A 16,487-nucleotide genomic window follows, 5' to 3' on the forward strand; every position below is an offset into this window, starting at 1 on the left:
TTCGATAGTAGTGTGCCATCTAGTGGCTAGTAGTTATTACGGTGTTAACGTTTTTGCGGTGACAGTGCGCCATACAGCTGCAAATTGCAGAAGCCAATTCAACCATTTATGTTGGTTGAAAACAACGTTTCATTTCTCTAATTCAACTAAAAAATTAGTTGAATGGAAATGAAGTGTGCCTTAGCTAAGAAATGACAGCACGTTTAAATGGTGAATTCAACTAAAAAAATAGCCATTTCATCTAATATTTTATTATTATTAAGGGAATGAGAATTAAAAAATCTAAAAGTAAGATTTTTTTAGTTGTCTCAAAAAATAATTAACTAAAATTAGAAACTCAACTTTTTTTTTCGCCAAAATGCTGATTTCGGTCTTTCCGTATAATGGTTCGAAAGTTCCTATTTTTCCCTACTTTAAAACTCGAACTATATGAGTATTTTAGAAACGGATTTGATGAAAACGAATGTTTAAAGTCGTTTCTAAATCCTAAATGGCGACTTCCAGTTTTAGAATATTCTTTGAAAATGATTACGATATGAGAATTTTCGAAACGAATCCGAAAAAAAAACTATGCTAAGGGTTGTTTCCCTGACAGTATCCATATGTTAGAATCGGATTTGACAAGTACGGAACGGAAAATGTTTTTTAAAATCATCCATATTTTGAAAGTTTTCTAAAGATATCGATAAATCCGTGGTATTCATTTTAGATTCCATAATGACCTCAAATAGTCAGATTTCGGCACCCAGCCTTTAAATTCGATCCGAAATCAATCTAATTAGGAATCGTTCATGTGCTACATAGACCAAAATTTGGGACTCAGTCTTTTTCGTGATAAAACGGTTTTACAAGGCAATTTTCAAATAAGGAGTGTATCAAAAATAAGCTGTCCACAATTTTTTTCAAATTATGATAAAAAACGATATTTTATTCAAACTAAAAATTGGTCCTTTATCGTACGAGGTTAAACTTGAGCATAATGAAAACCGAATGAAATTTAAGTTATTCCTTCACGAATTTTCGAACTTTTGATCGCACACTCTTCATCAAGTTCCGGATAAGTGTTGCATCGCATTTTTTGGATGCTTGGGCCCAAATTTTTTGAACTCCTGCATGTTCCCAGCTACCTTACCAGTCTTTTTGAAGACCCTCTTCACGATTGTCCAGTAACGTTCGATGGATCGAAGCTGAGGGCAATTTGGTGGATTGATATTTTTCTCAACGAAATTTATATCATTTTTCGGAAGCCAATTGAGAGTGGTTTTCATAGTGAGCCGACGCTAAATCCGGCCGAAACAGTGGGGGTGTACTATACTTCTTATATAAAGGCAGCAATCTCTTCTGGAGACACTCAGATCGATAGATTTCTGCATTTATAGTTCCGGTAGTGTAAAAAATGGTTGACTTCAAACCACAGCAACATATCGCTTGCCATACCAGTACCTTTCGACCGAATTTCTCCACTTGAATCGACCTGTCCACATCGCTCACATCCTCCCCAATGACGACAGTAAAGTATTGTGGAACTGGAAAGGTTTTTGAGTCCTCCTTTACATAAGTCTCATCGTCCATCAAAACGCATGCATCCGTACACTGCCAAAGACGCGAATATATTTTCCGGGCCCTTGTTGCTGCTCGCTTCTTCTGTTCTACACTTTGTTTCGAGATTTTCTGCTTCGTGTAGGTCTTCAGGTAATTTTGCCTCTTGGTACACTGGATCATTCCGATACTCGCTCCTGCTTTTTTTGCAAAATCACGTATTGACATTGATTTGTTCTTCATGATTTGAGACACCACTTTCTGGTCCAGTTTCCGGTTGGAAGAACCGGGTTTTCTGCCTCTTCCTGGTAGCTATCCAAAGAATAGTGTTCCCCAAACCTATTAATGATGGTTTTTTAAATTGGCATGATCAGTTCCAAACCGCTTCGCCAATTTTCACGTTGTAATACTCTTCTCACTTAGCCATGTGTCCAGAACCTTGGTTTCCACTTCTTTTTCAATACGCGACATTTTAAGAACGCAGAATTTCAACCGCACAAACAAGTAAACAAACGAAAGCTAACAGCCAAACGCACAGCATACTGTGATCTGAGCATAAAAAACCAACACAAATACATGCGCACAACATAAATGTATGTGGATAGCTTATTTTCGATACACTCCTTAATGTAAACTTTTACCTTTTTTTGCAAAGTAAACTCAAAGTGGCGCAATCATTTTTTACGAGCTGATTCCTAGTTTGTTAATGGAGGCTTGAGTGCTTAGAAAACTGCAGTTATATAAGATTAAACAATGGAAAGCGAATATTTAAAATCTGAAATCTGTACATAGTCCCAAGAATGATAGTGCGTAGCATAACAAACAGATTGCATAGCAAAGTTTAAATTCATTGTTAGATATTTTATAACATACGACTATAGGTGAGCTTTTGTTTCGAAACTAACACCATTTGGCGAATAAAGATAGGTTTTGCATAATCAATTTATAATGTGAAATAAAGCGACATATCCACATTCCACAGTTGGAGCGACAGCAACTATCCTATTCACTATGACCGCATAATAAAGCGATACATTTTAATGATTGAAACAAACCCAGTTCATCACGGTAATGCAAATTGCGCTCGATGGTACCGAATCGTGACAGATCGGTTGCACTGCGGGTGACTTACTATTTTCGGCGCTAATTGGAATGCCAAACCTGTGGCAAACCCTAAACCGGGACAGCGGAGAGGACTGGCGCCATGAATCTATAAAATCAGTGCACAGACTATTACTCAATAACTGGACAATCCCGTTTCGGGTTCACCAAAATTCGTATGTAAATTTGTTGCATGAAATTTATACCGCAAATTGATATGCATAGAAAGGTTTGGTAAAGATCGGCAAACGAATCGATGGAAAATCTCTTGCCGATGAAACCGATGATTGTGAAATTTCCGTGGCTTTTCGGTCATCGTGCTGGAGCCAGCTGGATCGGCACCTCCAGGACCCATTTGCTAGCAGGTGACATCAATGGTTGGATTTGGGTCGTCGATGTGGCAAGTAGGGCATAGGGAGGAAAGGTGGAATTTCCATGCAGCTCCGTTGCAGTGTGGCACGATTCGGCTGGGTTCCGGAAAATGGGAATAAATTTGCCACCGGATAGTAGTAAATTCGTTTCACCTCTCAATATAGTCACCCAAAAGCCGGTGTATCCGAACCAATTTTAGCTTGCTGAAAGGAGCTGAACAGTTAGCGTAGGAGAGTGAGAGAGAGAGAGTCATCATAATTTTGAAAAGATAAGATTACTCGAATGCAATTTCCATTCTCCGTTCGATCGGTAGAATTCATTTCATTGGTTTTATTCCGTCCGATGGCACTTAGTGGAAAAAAATCATCGTTATTTTGTTAGCAACTTCGAAGTTTCGATTGGCAATTTTCTGCAGGTCGTCGTTAGATCATATTTTTACTGGTTTTTGGTTTGCTGCAAATATCTTAAAGCATAAATTTCTTTTGCACATCGCTTTCTAGCTATATTTCATACTTTTCCAAATCATTTTAAAAACACCTCGTTTTCGGTTGATACTTTTTTTTTGCGTTCGCATGCGTAAATCAATCCGTTTAGAAGATAATGTTTTCAAACTAATGGGTATGCGAAGTCACACAATTCAACTATAAGATCATTGGTAAACATACGAAGAACGAAAATTCTAGCACGAGTCGTTGATAGCATCAACCTGTTGTGAGACTGATTTTTGCTTTAGTTAGGATATTTTATTTTTCAACGAGGATAAAAAGTAATATAAAGTGCTAAGGGTAATCCATTTCTTGATGAACAGCATACTTGAAGTTTATTCAGAACAGCACCACAGAAAAAACAAAAATTCATTGAAAAAAAATTCACTCATTGCCACTTTTGCTTGTAAAAGATTTCAAGCAATGTAAGAGTAACCATCAGTCCGAAATTAATTAGTACTCTGTGCAAACTCCAGCACAAAGCACTATATTTTTCTGTTTATCGCTAAAGCTAAGGATTGGCATCTCGCCCGGCAGCGTCGGACTTAGAGAAAGCTTACAAAAATTATGCCAGGCCGCAGCTTCCGCAGGCCGGGTTCCTTAATATTTATAGCATTTCATTTGTCATGACGTTAAGTCAAAATCATTATTAACATTATTACCTATTATTATCAATTCAATGGTCTATACCAAACGAGAGTCAAACTGAAAAACGTTAGATGATGGAATGGGTTTTCAACAATGAAAAAGTTTTTTCCCGAAGCAAGACTCGAGTTTTTTCATATATAACTATTTATTGGAATATGAGTTGAAATTAAATTATTAAGATTTAAATTGGGTGTTCAGCCACAAATGGTGACTTTTCAGCCCTATTATATACATGATTTGGTTATTACCATGAAGACATCATTTGCTTCCGCAATTCTGTGATTTTTGTGTAGGGAAACCTACTTGTATTGTGTAATGGGGAAAAGGAACTTATAGAACTTACTTATATACTTGAAGATTGCATCAATTTTTATCGGAATTTGCTTATAATATTATGTGACATTACGTCTAATGGTTCTATATTTGTGAGTCTATGTAACTCATTTGTACTAAACCAGGGAGGATGCTTCAAGATTAATTTCAAAATTTTATTCTGAATCCTTTAAAGCGTTTTCTGTTTATAAGAGGATATAAACATTTAATATATTTATTACACTTTGCCTGGATTCCTTCAATGTGATCCTTGAAAGTGAGTTTTTTGTCATACGTTAAACCTAAGTATTTAGCTTGATCAGACCATGTCAATTCCAAGCCATTCAATTTGAGAATGTGATTATTGTTTGGTTTAAGAAAAGAAGCTCTTGGCTTGTGAGGAAAGATAATTAATTGCGTTTTTGCTGCATTTGGTTTAATTTTCCATTTTGACAGATAATCACTGAAAATATTTAAACTTCTTTGTAGGCGACTGCAGAACACTCTTAGATTTCTACTTGAGGCTAACAGACTTGTGTCGTCACAGAGTAGCGATTCTGACAACCAACGGGTAGATTTGGAAGATCAGAAGTGAAAATATTATACAAGATTGGAGCTACGCTCGAACCCTGTGGAACACCTGCTCGTACGGGTAGCAATTCAGATTTACAACTCTGATAGCTAATCTGAAGAGTACGATCAGTTAAATAATTTTGAATTATTTTGATTACCCTTACAAGTTGATGAGTAGTTGAATGTTTATGACGAAATCCAAACTGCTCTGGTAAAAATAAATTGAATTCTCATTTATATGAGACATCATTCTCAACAAAATATTTTTTTCAAAAAGTTTACTGATAGAAGAAAGTAAGCTAGTTGGTCGATAATTTCATGCTTCTGCTGTATTTTTATCAGGTTTGAGGATAGGAATTACTTTAGCGTTTTTTCCATCTTTTTGGGAAGTAAGCTAATGAAAAACACTTGTTGATAATTTTTACCAAGAGTCTCAAGGCAACATCGGGAAGATTTTTAATTAAAATATTATAAATTCCATCATTACTAGGAGCCTTCATGTTTTCAAGTTTCCCAATGATTGACTTAATTTCATCAAAATTCGTCTCAATAATGTCATCTTGTAATAACACTTGAGTTGAATTATGATCATATTTCAATGAGACTTCATTTTCAATAGGACTCACAACGTCCAAATAAAAATTGTGGACACTCTCGAACTGCTGAGCAAGTTTTTGATCTTTTTCGCCATTTGTAAGAAGTATATGATTTCCTTCCTTGAGAGCAGGAATTGGTTTCTGAGGTTTCTTAAGAACCTTAGAAAGTTTCCAGAAAGGTTTAGAATAAGGTTTAATTTGGTCAACTTCTTTAGCGAAATTTTTATTTCGCAAAAGAGTAAATCTATGTTTAATTTCTTTTTGTAAATCCTTAACTATGTTTTTCATAGCAGGATCATGAGAACGTTGATATTGTCGTCGACGAACATTCTTCAACCGGGTGAGCAGTTGAAGATTGTCATCGATGATAGGAGAATTTAATTTAGTTTGAGCTTTGGGAACTGAAAGATTTTTAGCTTCGATGATGTAATGATTCAAATTATCAATTGCTGTGTCGATGTCCGCAGAATTTTTTAAAACAGTTTCATGATCCACATGATTTTCAATGTGAGATCTGTAATCTAACCAATTGGCCCTGTGATAGTTAAAAATAGAACTAATTGGATTAATTATAGCTTCGTTGGAAAGTCTGAATGTTACAAGAAGATGATCTGAGTCAAAGTCAGCATGTGTAATCGGTTCACTACAAATGTGACTTTGATCTGTTAGAACCAAATCAATTGTAGAAGGGTTTTTAACGGAAGAGAAACAAGTCGGATTACTGGGATGAAGAACTGTGAAGTAACCAGCTGAGAGTTGATTATGAAGTATTTTACCATTACTGTTATTTTGCCTACAATTCCACTGGACATGCTTAGCATTTAAGTCCCTTACTACGAAAAATTTCGGTCGATATCTTGTGAGTTTTGCAAATCGCCTTTAAAGAAATTCAATTGTTCGCCGGTGCATTGGAATGGCAAATATGCTTCAGCGATGGAATAAATTCCATGAATGGTTTCAACTTTGATTCCCAAGCTTACAATAACATTAGTATTGAAAGGAGGTAAAATTCGATGTTTAATTTGCCGTTGCACAAAAATGGCAACTCCACCACCCATTCCAGTAAACCTGTCAAATCGGTGAACCACATAATGTGGATTGCTTTTCAATTTGACATTTGGTTTAAGAAAAGTTTCTGTCACAATGGCAATATGAATTTTGTGAACTTTGTGAAAACTATAAAATTCATCTTAACTCGATTTTAAAGATCGAGCATTCCAATTTAAAATATTCAAATAATTATTTAACATCACTGCTAAATTTTAAATTCATTATAATATTATTTGCAAATTGGCATCCAATTTGAAATGCTTCAAAAAGTGACTTGGCCGATTTACCTATTCATAAATTGTTTTCGTTAGAAGATGAACTGGGAAGCGTTCCTGTGTTTTGATTGTTTACATTAGAAGAATTAAGTGGTAGTTGTCTACCTGTTACCAAAGCGTAACTGTCATTAGAAGAAGATGATGACGACGTCGATCTAGCAGTCAATAAACTGTTTTCGGTAGAAGACGAATTGGAAGGCGTACCTGTTTTTTGTTTAAAATTCGAAGAAATAAGTGCCTTAGAAGAATTAAGCGTGGCATTTGTAACGTTTTTTTTATTTTCAGGTTTGTTCTGTAAATTTAAGGTCGTTGATTTGACTTTGACTGTCTAAGCGAACGAGCGTTTAAGATTTTTTCCCTGACAGGACATTTCAAATAATTGGGTTTTTGAAATTGTGCTACAAGGATTGTAAAACACTGGGATTTGTCGATTACATCACTTATATTATTATATCTCCAGAACCTGAACCCGGATCAATAACCCAATAGTAACTTTCAAACGAACCTAAGCTTGTTGATGTCGGTTCTGCGAAAATTGAGCGGTTGAAATGTCAGTTGGTAATGTCAGGAACACAATTGAATTAACGTGAATACGAATAATTTATTCCAATTTATTTTAGATGTAATGGACAATCAAATATCTGACACCACTTGAATACCCTGAGGTCAACAAAACGTATTTAAACCATTACACATAATGCATTTTTCTAGAATGCAAAGCAGCTGAATGTTGGTTTTATTTGCGCTCGTTTATTGCGAAGTTCGTTTTGTAAATGGTTCACCAAACTGACCAAACTGGGTTTGAAAATTTTGCATTTTTCAACAGTTGAATTGTTCAGAACATTTATAGACCCTAAGTAGAGCTGATTTGTAGATTTTTCTCTGTCGTATTTCACTTTTCGGTGTATTTGCACGAAGTGTTGCAAAACTTACATTTACACAAACGGTGCACAAAAAATCTCACCGTAATGTTCTCCCATGTCAGAGCAAGCACTGCGAACGGCGTACAAAGCCAATATGCAAAATGCCGATTTGATAATACCAAAGGAAGAAAATATCGTTGTAATTCTTTGCGTAAAACGGAAGAGGCTCTGAAAAGAACCGATAAATAATAGTCATACCAATCCTCCACAATATTGATACCATTTTCCTCGAATGTACTACACAAAAACAACAGAATATTGCTTCTCCATTTGAAACCAAAATCTGAAACTGAATATTAGATTCTGTATCTAGAACTGAATACTGAACCTGTAACTATATTAAAAAATTGACTTATGACATATGTAACGCATGTAACACTACAAAACACGTATAACTTACGAAAATGTAACGCATGTAACGCTTCGTATCACCTACAATTTTCAAAAATATAGTGCATGTAACGCTTTTAACTTTAAAAAAGTAGCACATGTAACGCTTCATAACAGCCATAACTTACATAAATGTAATGCACCTAGCAAAGTCTTACATTGCATTACATTCCTTTTGTGGAATTTGGCCTTTCTGTTTCAACAGACTTCGCAGCCGATTCTTAGTGTACAGAATCATTGCATTGCTAGTACTATGGATCCTACTAACACTAAGAATCCTTCCAGGTCGGGGCTCGAACATACGACAATTGGTTTGTAAGACCAGCGTCTTATGCATTGAACCGCCAACCCGGAACTTATTAAATTATTATTAAACACACTTTACCTATAGTTCTGGAACCAGAAGTCGGATTCGGATGAAAAAGAAACCTATGAGACTATAGGAACTTTTGTTTGAGTCTTTATCATCTCTGAAAAAATGGTGTCTCGTTAGCATCGTTATCATGATCTTTTAATAACACCACCAAGTAGGTACAAATTGAATAAAAGAAAAAGAAATTTACATTTTTTTCACCTGAAATATATAAATTTTAATGTGGCAACCCTGCACGCCATACAAAGTTGAGCAAAGCACGCTGCGAACGGAGCAAAGCCACACGTACGAAAATTTTCACTAATCGCACTGTAATACCGGAACCGGAAGTCGGAGCCAAATGAAATTCAAGAAAATTGTATGAGGCCATCAGACCTTTCATTTGTGAAAATCGGTTCAGCCATCTCTGAGGAACGTGTGACGTTCATATCACCATGTAATTCCGGAACCGGAAGTCAGATCTAAACGAAAATCAGGAACTTTGTATGGGACCTTAGACTTTCATTTGAATCTAAGTTGATGAAAATCAGTTTAACCATCTCTGAGAAAATTGAGTGACATTATTTTTCACATACACACAGACAGACATTTTGTGATCTCGACGAACTGAGTCGAATGATATATGACACTCGGCCCATGTTTAAATACTTCATCATTTTCACCGTTTCATATTTTTATAAGAACCTTCATGTCGTCTGCTTAAACGAGTAGTTTTTTATGTCTGAGTAAGAAGTTAGTATCGTTTACGTACGAGATAGAAGGAAGAGGACCTAAATTTGAACCTTGGGGAACACCCCGCACAAATCTCCAAATAACTAGGGGAACGTGTCACTTGAGCCAATTAGTTCTGATATGTTCATCGGCACACAATAAAAATACAAGATTGATATTCATAGTTTAACGAACATCTACCGAAAAAAATGCTTCAAATAGAAGAAAGCGGTTGTAACAATGATGTATTCATCTGGCAATGTGGAAAATAAAGGATTTGAGTCAGTTTGGTAACGCCAAATGTCTTAAAATAAAAACATAATTTAAAAGGTTTTCGGATTTTCCAAATAAATAAATCTCTTCATTCATTTAATACGCTTTTCTATTTTGGAAATGTGTATTCCTTGATTTTTCACTGCAAAGTGTGAAAAAATTAGCTCCAGTCGTCAATTGGCAAATACCCAAACATAAAATGTGTTTAAGGTCATCTAGCGTATTATTTTCTTCGCCATTGATTTCAATGTCGAAGTTTGAAGTTTCATACTGCTCATCTGTAGGTGAGAGTCCGATAGTTGACATCACTGAATTTACTGAATGTTCGATAGTTGTTTGACAGATCAACAAAATTTTCATTACCGAACGGTCAGCTGTTGAAAATTCGGTAAAATATTACCGAATTCTGCGAAAATTTCTCGCCTTTTGTGTCGTTCGATATGGCAGGAACTGGTTCCAATTAAAATTGTATAAACAGTTATTATTATTATTATTAATATCATTTATTTTACCCCGGCTAGGGTAAGTATAAACAGTTGTATTGTGCTGTTATTGAAAGGTGATACAAGTAGATAACTTCCAAAACGGCTATCCCAAGCTCGGCACTATAATTAGTTCAAAACTCGCAGCACGAAAGCGTGTTACATTGGAAGGATTTCAAAATTCCACTTCGTCACTAGATCTGGAAAATCATCCCGTCACCTACGCTGTGGCATGTGACGAGCTAAGCAGTTAAGCACACCGGAAAATTGCACCCTTCAACACCATGCCTTCTTAATCCATTCTCCACCGTCATGGCGGAGTAGGCGAGAAAGATTCGTGACCCGGCATGAATTCACACCGGAAAGGGTTGGTTCGTGACAGAATTCGCTCGGAGGCGTGTTACCATTTCACACAGTTGCCGTCACTCCTTCGGAGCCTGTTTGTTAGTGTCGACGGAATGTTTCGCTGAGATTTCAAAATCTGACTTTCGTTGTCTGTGAACGACTTTGGCTGTCTTTTTTCGATCCAAAAATGCCAAATCGACTTTTTTTTCTCGAAAATCTGAGTAAAACGAATATCGTGGTGATTGATGCGTTATTTGAATGATTGAGTGGTTTGTCTCATCATGTTTCAACAATTTTCAGATTATACATACTCCGAAGAAGTTGATTCGTTGTTTTCACATGTTAGTGATAAAAGTTTAACAACATGGTTTACCACTAGTAGTATAACGCCGGAGCAAAAAATCAATTCCTCTATTTGCAAAAGCTAACTTTTAGATCGTCTATTTCAATAGGAACTCTGATGCTAGTTTTATTGCTGTTCTCAAATAGAAAGTATGTAGAATTGCTGAAAAAACTGACTGTTGATCATGGAAACTGTTCCACTTAGCATGACAAAATCGTAAATATTTATGTGTGTGTACGCATTTGAGTGTACTTTTCTACGTTCATCTCGTCCGGTGATGGTTGAACCGATTTCATCAATCTTCATTTGAAAGCTACTATTAGGACATCGATAAAGTGCGAAGGACGAAATGATTCTGAAACGAGCTCTCAAATGCATAAGGGAATTCATTCAAATTGAGCATAAAAACTTTGCGAATAGAAATTTTCGATATTTGACAAGCTAGATGCTCTACTTACGACTAAAGAATTTAAACCAAAGATAAACTCAAGATTACAATGTTCCATACGACAAGAAAATAAATTAGATTCTTAGTAATAGTTTTATTTGATTTTTACTTTCATATTCCGGGATCCACTCGATATGCAGCAAAATATCACAACTTTCTTCATATTATAACTTGAGCTTAATTTTACATAAACAAACATTGTCATAGTTACGACGCATGTAGCGATCATACACTTGTTTTTTTTTTTCATAAATACGTTTATTTCATAGGCAATATACAGAAGTTTTTCTTCACCGTGGCATCCACAATACATAGTACTTTAAACCTACTACATTTCGAATATCATATTAGTATTTTGGTATTCATTAGTTAATCTAAACACTGTTTTTATCATGTGATTTGCTATTATAAATTACATCAAATGAAATACATTTATTTTGTACATGATCTTATAACTATATAGGTTTGTTTGTATCAGTTCATCACTTTTATTCAGTATAATATATCTGGCTATTGGTTGAACTCATGGAGGAGAAAGGGGTCTAACATAAAATAAAATTTAAATGGGAACTCCAATGGACTTAATGAAATGATAAAGAAGTTTCATGTATGTAAGGTCACGACAAGCAAGAATGTCGCGAACTGGGACATTGGATAGTCTACTATGGCTACGCAAGGAATTTATTAGTTTAGATCTGACATCACGCTACTCCACGCATGTCCAAACGACATTATCAATATCGCGATAACCTTCGCCACAAGCACAATGATTAGTTTCGGAAAGTTCAATTCGAAGAAGATGTGCATCTAACGTGTAGTGATTGGACATGAGTCTGGACATCACACCAATGAAGTCCCTACTCACATCCACTCCCCTGAACCATGCCTTTGTCGATATTTCAGGAATAATTGAGTGCATCCACCGACCCAGATCATCTTTATCCCAAGAAGTTTGTCAGCTGGCAAGTGGTCTATGGCGAGACGCGCTATAGAATTCGTTGAAAGCAATCGATCTCTAATAAATTTCACCCTCAATAGCACCACGTTTGGCTAAACTATCGGCTCTTTAATTGCCTGGAATGGAGCAATGAGCCGGGATCCAAACTATTGTGATTTGATAATTATTATTCAATACTAGCTGACCCGTCGAACTTCGTCTCGCCCGTTTTTTTTTTTCAATTTATGTTTTCGGACAGTAGAATTGTCAAACGTTATGCTGTTAATGTATCTTTCCATTATTTTACTGATTACTTGGCTGCGATGAATTCATAAAAAAATTGTGAATATGTTAAAAGCTTTTGTTACGCAAAAATAAAGCGAATGCACCGCGAATCATCTTTTGAGTCAGTGCATCGAATAGCGATTGTTGATCTCTCTTAGATTATGGTTTCGTCATATGGAATAAAAAGTGAAGCAAAAATAACTGAGATGACTACTTTAAATTGATTAGAACAAATTTACAAAAGCTGCCCTCGCGACTTGTAGTTCGTCACTTCTCGCTAGTCTGCTGATATTATTTAATCGTGTTTGATGAATGTTCGTAGCGTGACAATCACAGGAAAAAATTTCATTAACAATTTAGCGATAAAACTTTATTTTTACTTTTAATGTATGACTTCTGGTCAGTCAGTAGCTATTTAGTAAATTTTTTGGTGTGGGGGAGTGTGGTGGGCAAAAAAAAAAATAACATATCAGGGACTCGGATGTTTCGCATCGCTAAGTTCGACTCCTCTGGTAGACGGTAAAAGTTTAGATGCGAGAAATCTTATTCTTACTTAAATGAACCTTGTTACGTCGAACTTTCCGCACTTTATCTTCAAATCCTTACTCCTCCTTGAGTACTATGGTTAGTTTGATATTGTTAAAAATCGAATGATAAAATGAGTAACTCTTGGACATTCGAAAGTTCAAGTTACCATTCTTTTCAATATTGTATCCATTAACTTTTACATGAACACTGCATTCGTTTGGTACCCCACCTACAATTAATGAATGGTGGAGTTCGGCACTGAGAATCTATATCAGAAAGTTTTATATGAAAATAATGTGCAGTTCTTCTGTTATAGAGGAGTGAAGATGAGGAGTGATTGTACCAGTATGCAGCTTATCGTTCGAGTCAATGCATAAAATCTCACAACTAATGGTTTTCAATCCACCAGAATTTACCCGACGCGAACGAACTTCAGCATGCTAAATTCAAAGCAAACCTCTATGATTGATCTTATTATTTAAGCAGCAGCATCTTATCATTGATTCGTACAAAAATCGTTCTATTTATAAGGTGATTTGTTCAACTCACGCCTACGACGTCCAACAATAAACAACTAACTGATTACATTGCACACAATGCATCTTCTGGTAAACAGTATCAGAACTTTTGATCATGTTTACGGTATAGCTAGAACACTCATATGCGTTCCATCATTGAATCATTTGGCAATCAATAATGTTGATACCCAATTAAGCACGTGGCTCGAAATGACGAACCACATGAATTCACACAAAACCACTCGTTGCGCGCCAAATGATTCTTTCAACGATCTAGTATTCCTTTCTTCGACGGCCAAACACTTATGCAACTCGTTATGCGCCAAACACCTATCGATGATCTAGCAATCATTGGCGACTTTTTCAGTGGAGAATTCCATTGTCCATACAAAATAACTTTATTGGGTTTTCCCACTTTTCCGGTAAGTTTTCCTAATTTTTTTGATGTACGAACCCGGTGGGGGTAAAAACTGATCAAACAAAAAAAAAAGCATCTCAATCCGTCCATCCGTTCTTACGTGATGCGATTACAAAGAATGATCTCTGCATTTATATATATATACTAGCTGACCCGTCGAACTTCGTCTCGCCTGAAATTGTTTTTTTAAATTTATGTTTTCGGACAGCAGAGTTGTCAAACGTTAATGTTTCTTTCTATTATTTTACTGATTACTTGGCTTACAATAAACGAATTACGACAAATTCATATCCAACACATTAACTTCGTCCCGAAGAAGAAATATCATCAAGAATTATTGTGGATATGTTCAATGCTTTTGTTACGCAAAAACTAAACAAAATCACCGATTACCATCTCATCCTTCGAGTCAGTGTATTGAACAGAGATTGCAGATCTATCTCAAACTAAAGGCTTGACATATGGGATGATGAATTGGATTGAATCAGATCAGTGCGACCGTGAAAATTGGCGACTGCGTTACTCCATCATTCATCGTGAGCTCTGGCGTTCCTCAGGGAAGCCATCTAGGACCATTCATATTTCTGCAATATCTAAATTATCTGAATTTCGCATTGCAATGTATGAAGCTATCATTCGTCGACGATTTCAAGCTGTTTCATCTCATCAAAGATCTGATAGACTCAAATTTCTTGAAGTCACAGTTGAATGTATTTTCTAACTGGTGCAACGTCAACAGAATGGTTATGAATGCCTTCAAATGCTCCGTTATCTCCTTCTCTCGTAAACGAACCACGACCATATATGATTACACTATTTCGCAAGCTGTACTAAAACGGGAGACATCAATTTAGGATCTAGGGGTGTTATTGGATTCAAAACTTAGTTTCAAAGATCACATAGAATATACCCTCTCTAAGGCATGAGAGATGCTAGGTTTCATCTTTCGCATCTCAAAAAATTTCAATTACATATACTGCCTGAAATCGTTATATTGCGCTCTAGTTCGTTCTACACTGGAGTATGCTGTTGTTGTTTGTGCACCATATTACCAAACTGATAAGCTGCGCATTGAAGCTGTCCAGCGCAAGTTCATTCGTTTTGCTTTGCGTCACCTGCCCTGGAGAGATCCATTGAATCTTTCAAGCTATGAAAATCGATGTAGGCTCGTACACCTCGATTTGCTAACTGTCCGCTGTGATACACTGAAAGCTGTTTTTGTCGCGGACCTTATCCAATCTCGAATTGATTGTTCAGATCTCCTACAACAGCTAAGTTTTGACATTCATCAGCGTAATTTGGGGTTTATTCCCTCTCTCAGAATTCCTCGTGCTTGAACTAACTATGGCTTTAATGAACCGTTTTCGAGTATGTTTCGCGTATTCAATACTTGCTCTGATGAATTTGATTTCAATTTATCTCGTAACTCCATTAAAACCCGTTTTCTTCGAATCTTTTCCCGCTAGATTTATTAGGATAATTAGATATCAATATCAATAGTTGTTAGTTAGCTTTGTAGTTTAAATAAGGGTAATCTAAGATTTCGTTATGTATCATGTGGACAAATGTTATCTGTTCATACAAAAGATGAGAATGTTTTATGCCTGCTGGAGAAGGAGAATAAAAATCTCAGCTGCAGCGGGCTTTTCCCTTGCTCTTAAATAAATAAACAGATGGATGGAAAAGAGATGACCAAGATAAATACTTTAAATTTTTTTAAAGTTAATAGCAAAAGCTTAGGGATTATCGAAAGTAATAAATTGGTTTTGAAGGTTGTCCATAACTTGCTTCACCGCTAGTGATATTACTTAGTCGTGTTTGATGAATGTTCGTAGCATGACAGGATCAATTTTCGATTAACGAATTAGCAATAAAATGAAAAATTCTTGGACATTCGAAAGTTCAAATTACCCTTTTATTAAATATTGTGTCCATTAACTTTTACATGAACGCTGGATTTGTTCAAGAATTGTATCAAAAGGCCTCTCATTCGTTGAGCCATCACATCGTTTTGCTTAGTAATCAGTCCTGAGAATCAATATTCTGTTATAGCGGAGTGAACATGTGGAGTGATTATACCATCTTTGGATTATTACGGTACTTTTAGCAATCCTTCACTCCAATTATTTACCGATAATAATAACTAAAGTTATCATCTTTGAATCTGCACTGAATAAATTGCCGACAAAAAGCAGGAATGTTTCGCAATAATCGAAAGAGAAAGTAAACAAAGAGAATCTCTCGTCGTTTTGAACATTTCATACAGAAATGTCATGAATAGCATCCTAAGCAGACCGTTTTGAAGTAAACCACTCTTGAAAACTTACCCGAATCGGCTGAACAAACTTCAGCATGCTAAATGCTAGGAAAATATTTTCATCAGAATTCATTATTTCAACAGCAGAATCCTATCAATGATACGTAAAAAAATCGTTACATTATTTGATTTGTTCAACTCACGCCCACGATGGCCAACATTATTCATCTAACTACATCTACTGGTAAAAGATATTAGAACTTTTGCTTCTTTTTATGGTATAGCTAAAACAGTCATGTGTATTC

The sequence above is a fragment of the Malaya genurostris genome, chromosome 3, assembly GCF_030247185.1.
Source record: "Malaya genurostris strain Urasoe2022 chromosome 3, Malgen_1.1, whole genome shotgun sequence".
NCBI classification, from domain to species: domain Eukaryota; kingdom Metazoa; phylum Arthropoda; class Insecta; order Diptera; family Culicidae; genus Malaya; species Malaya genurostris.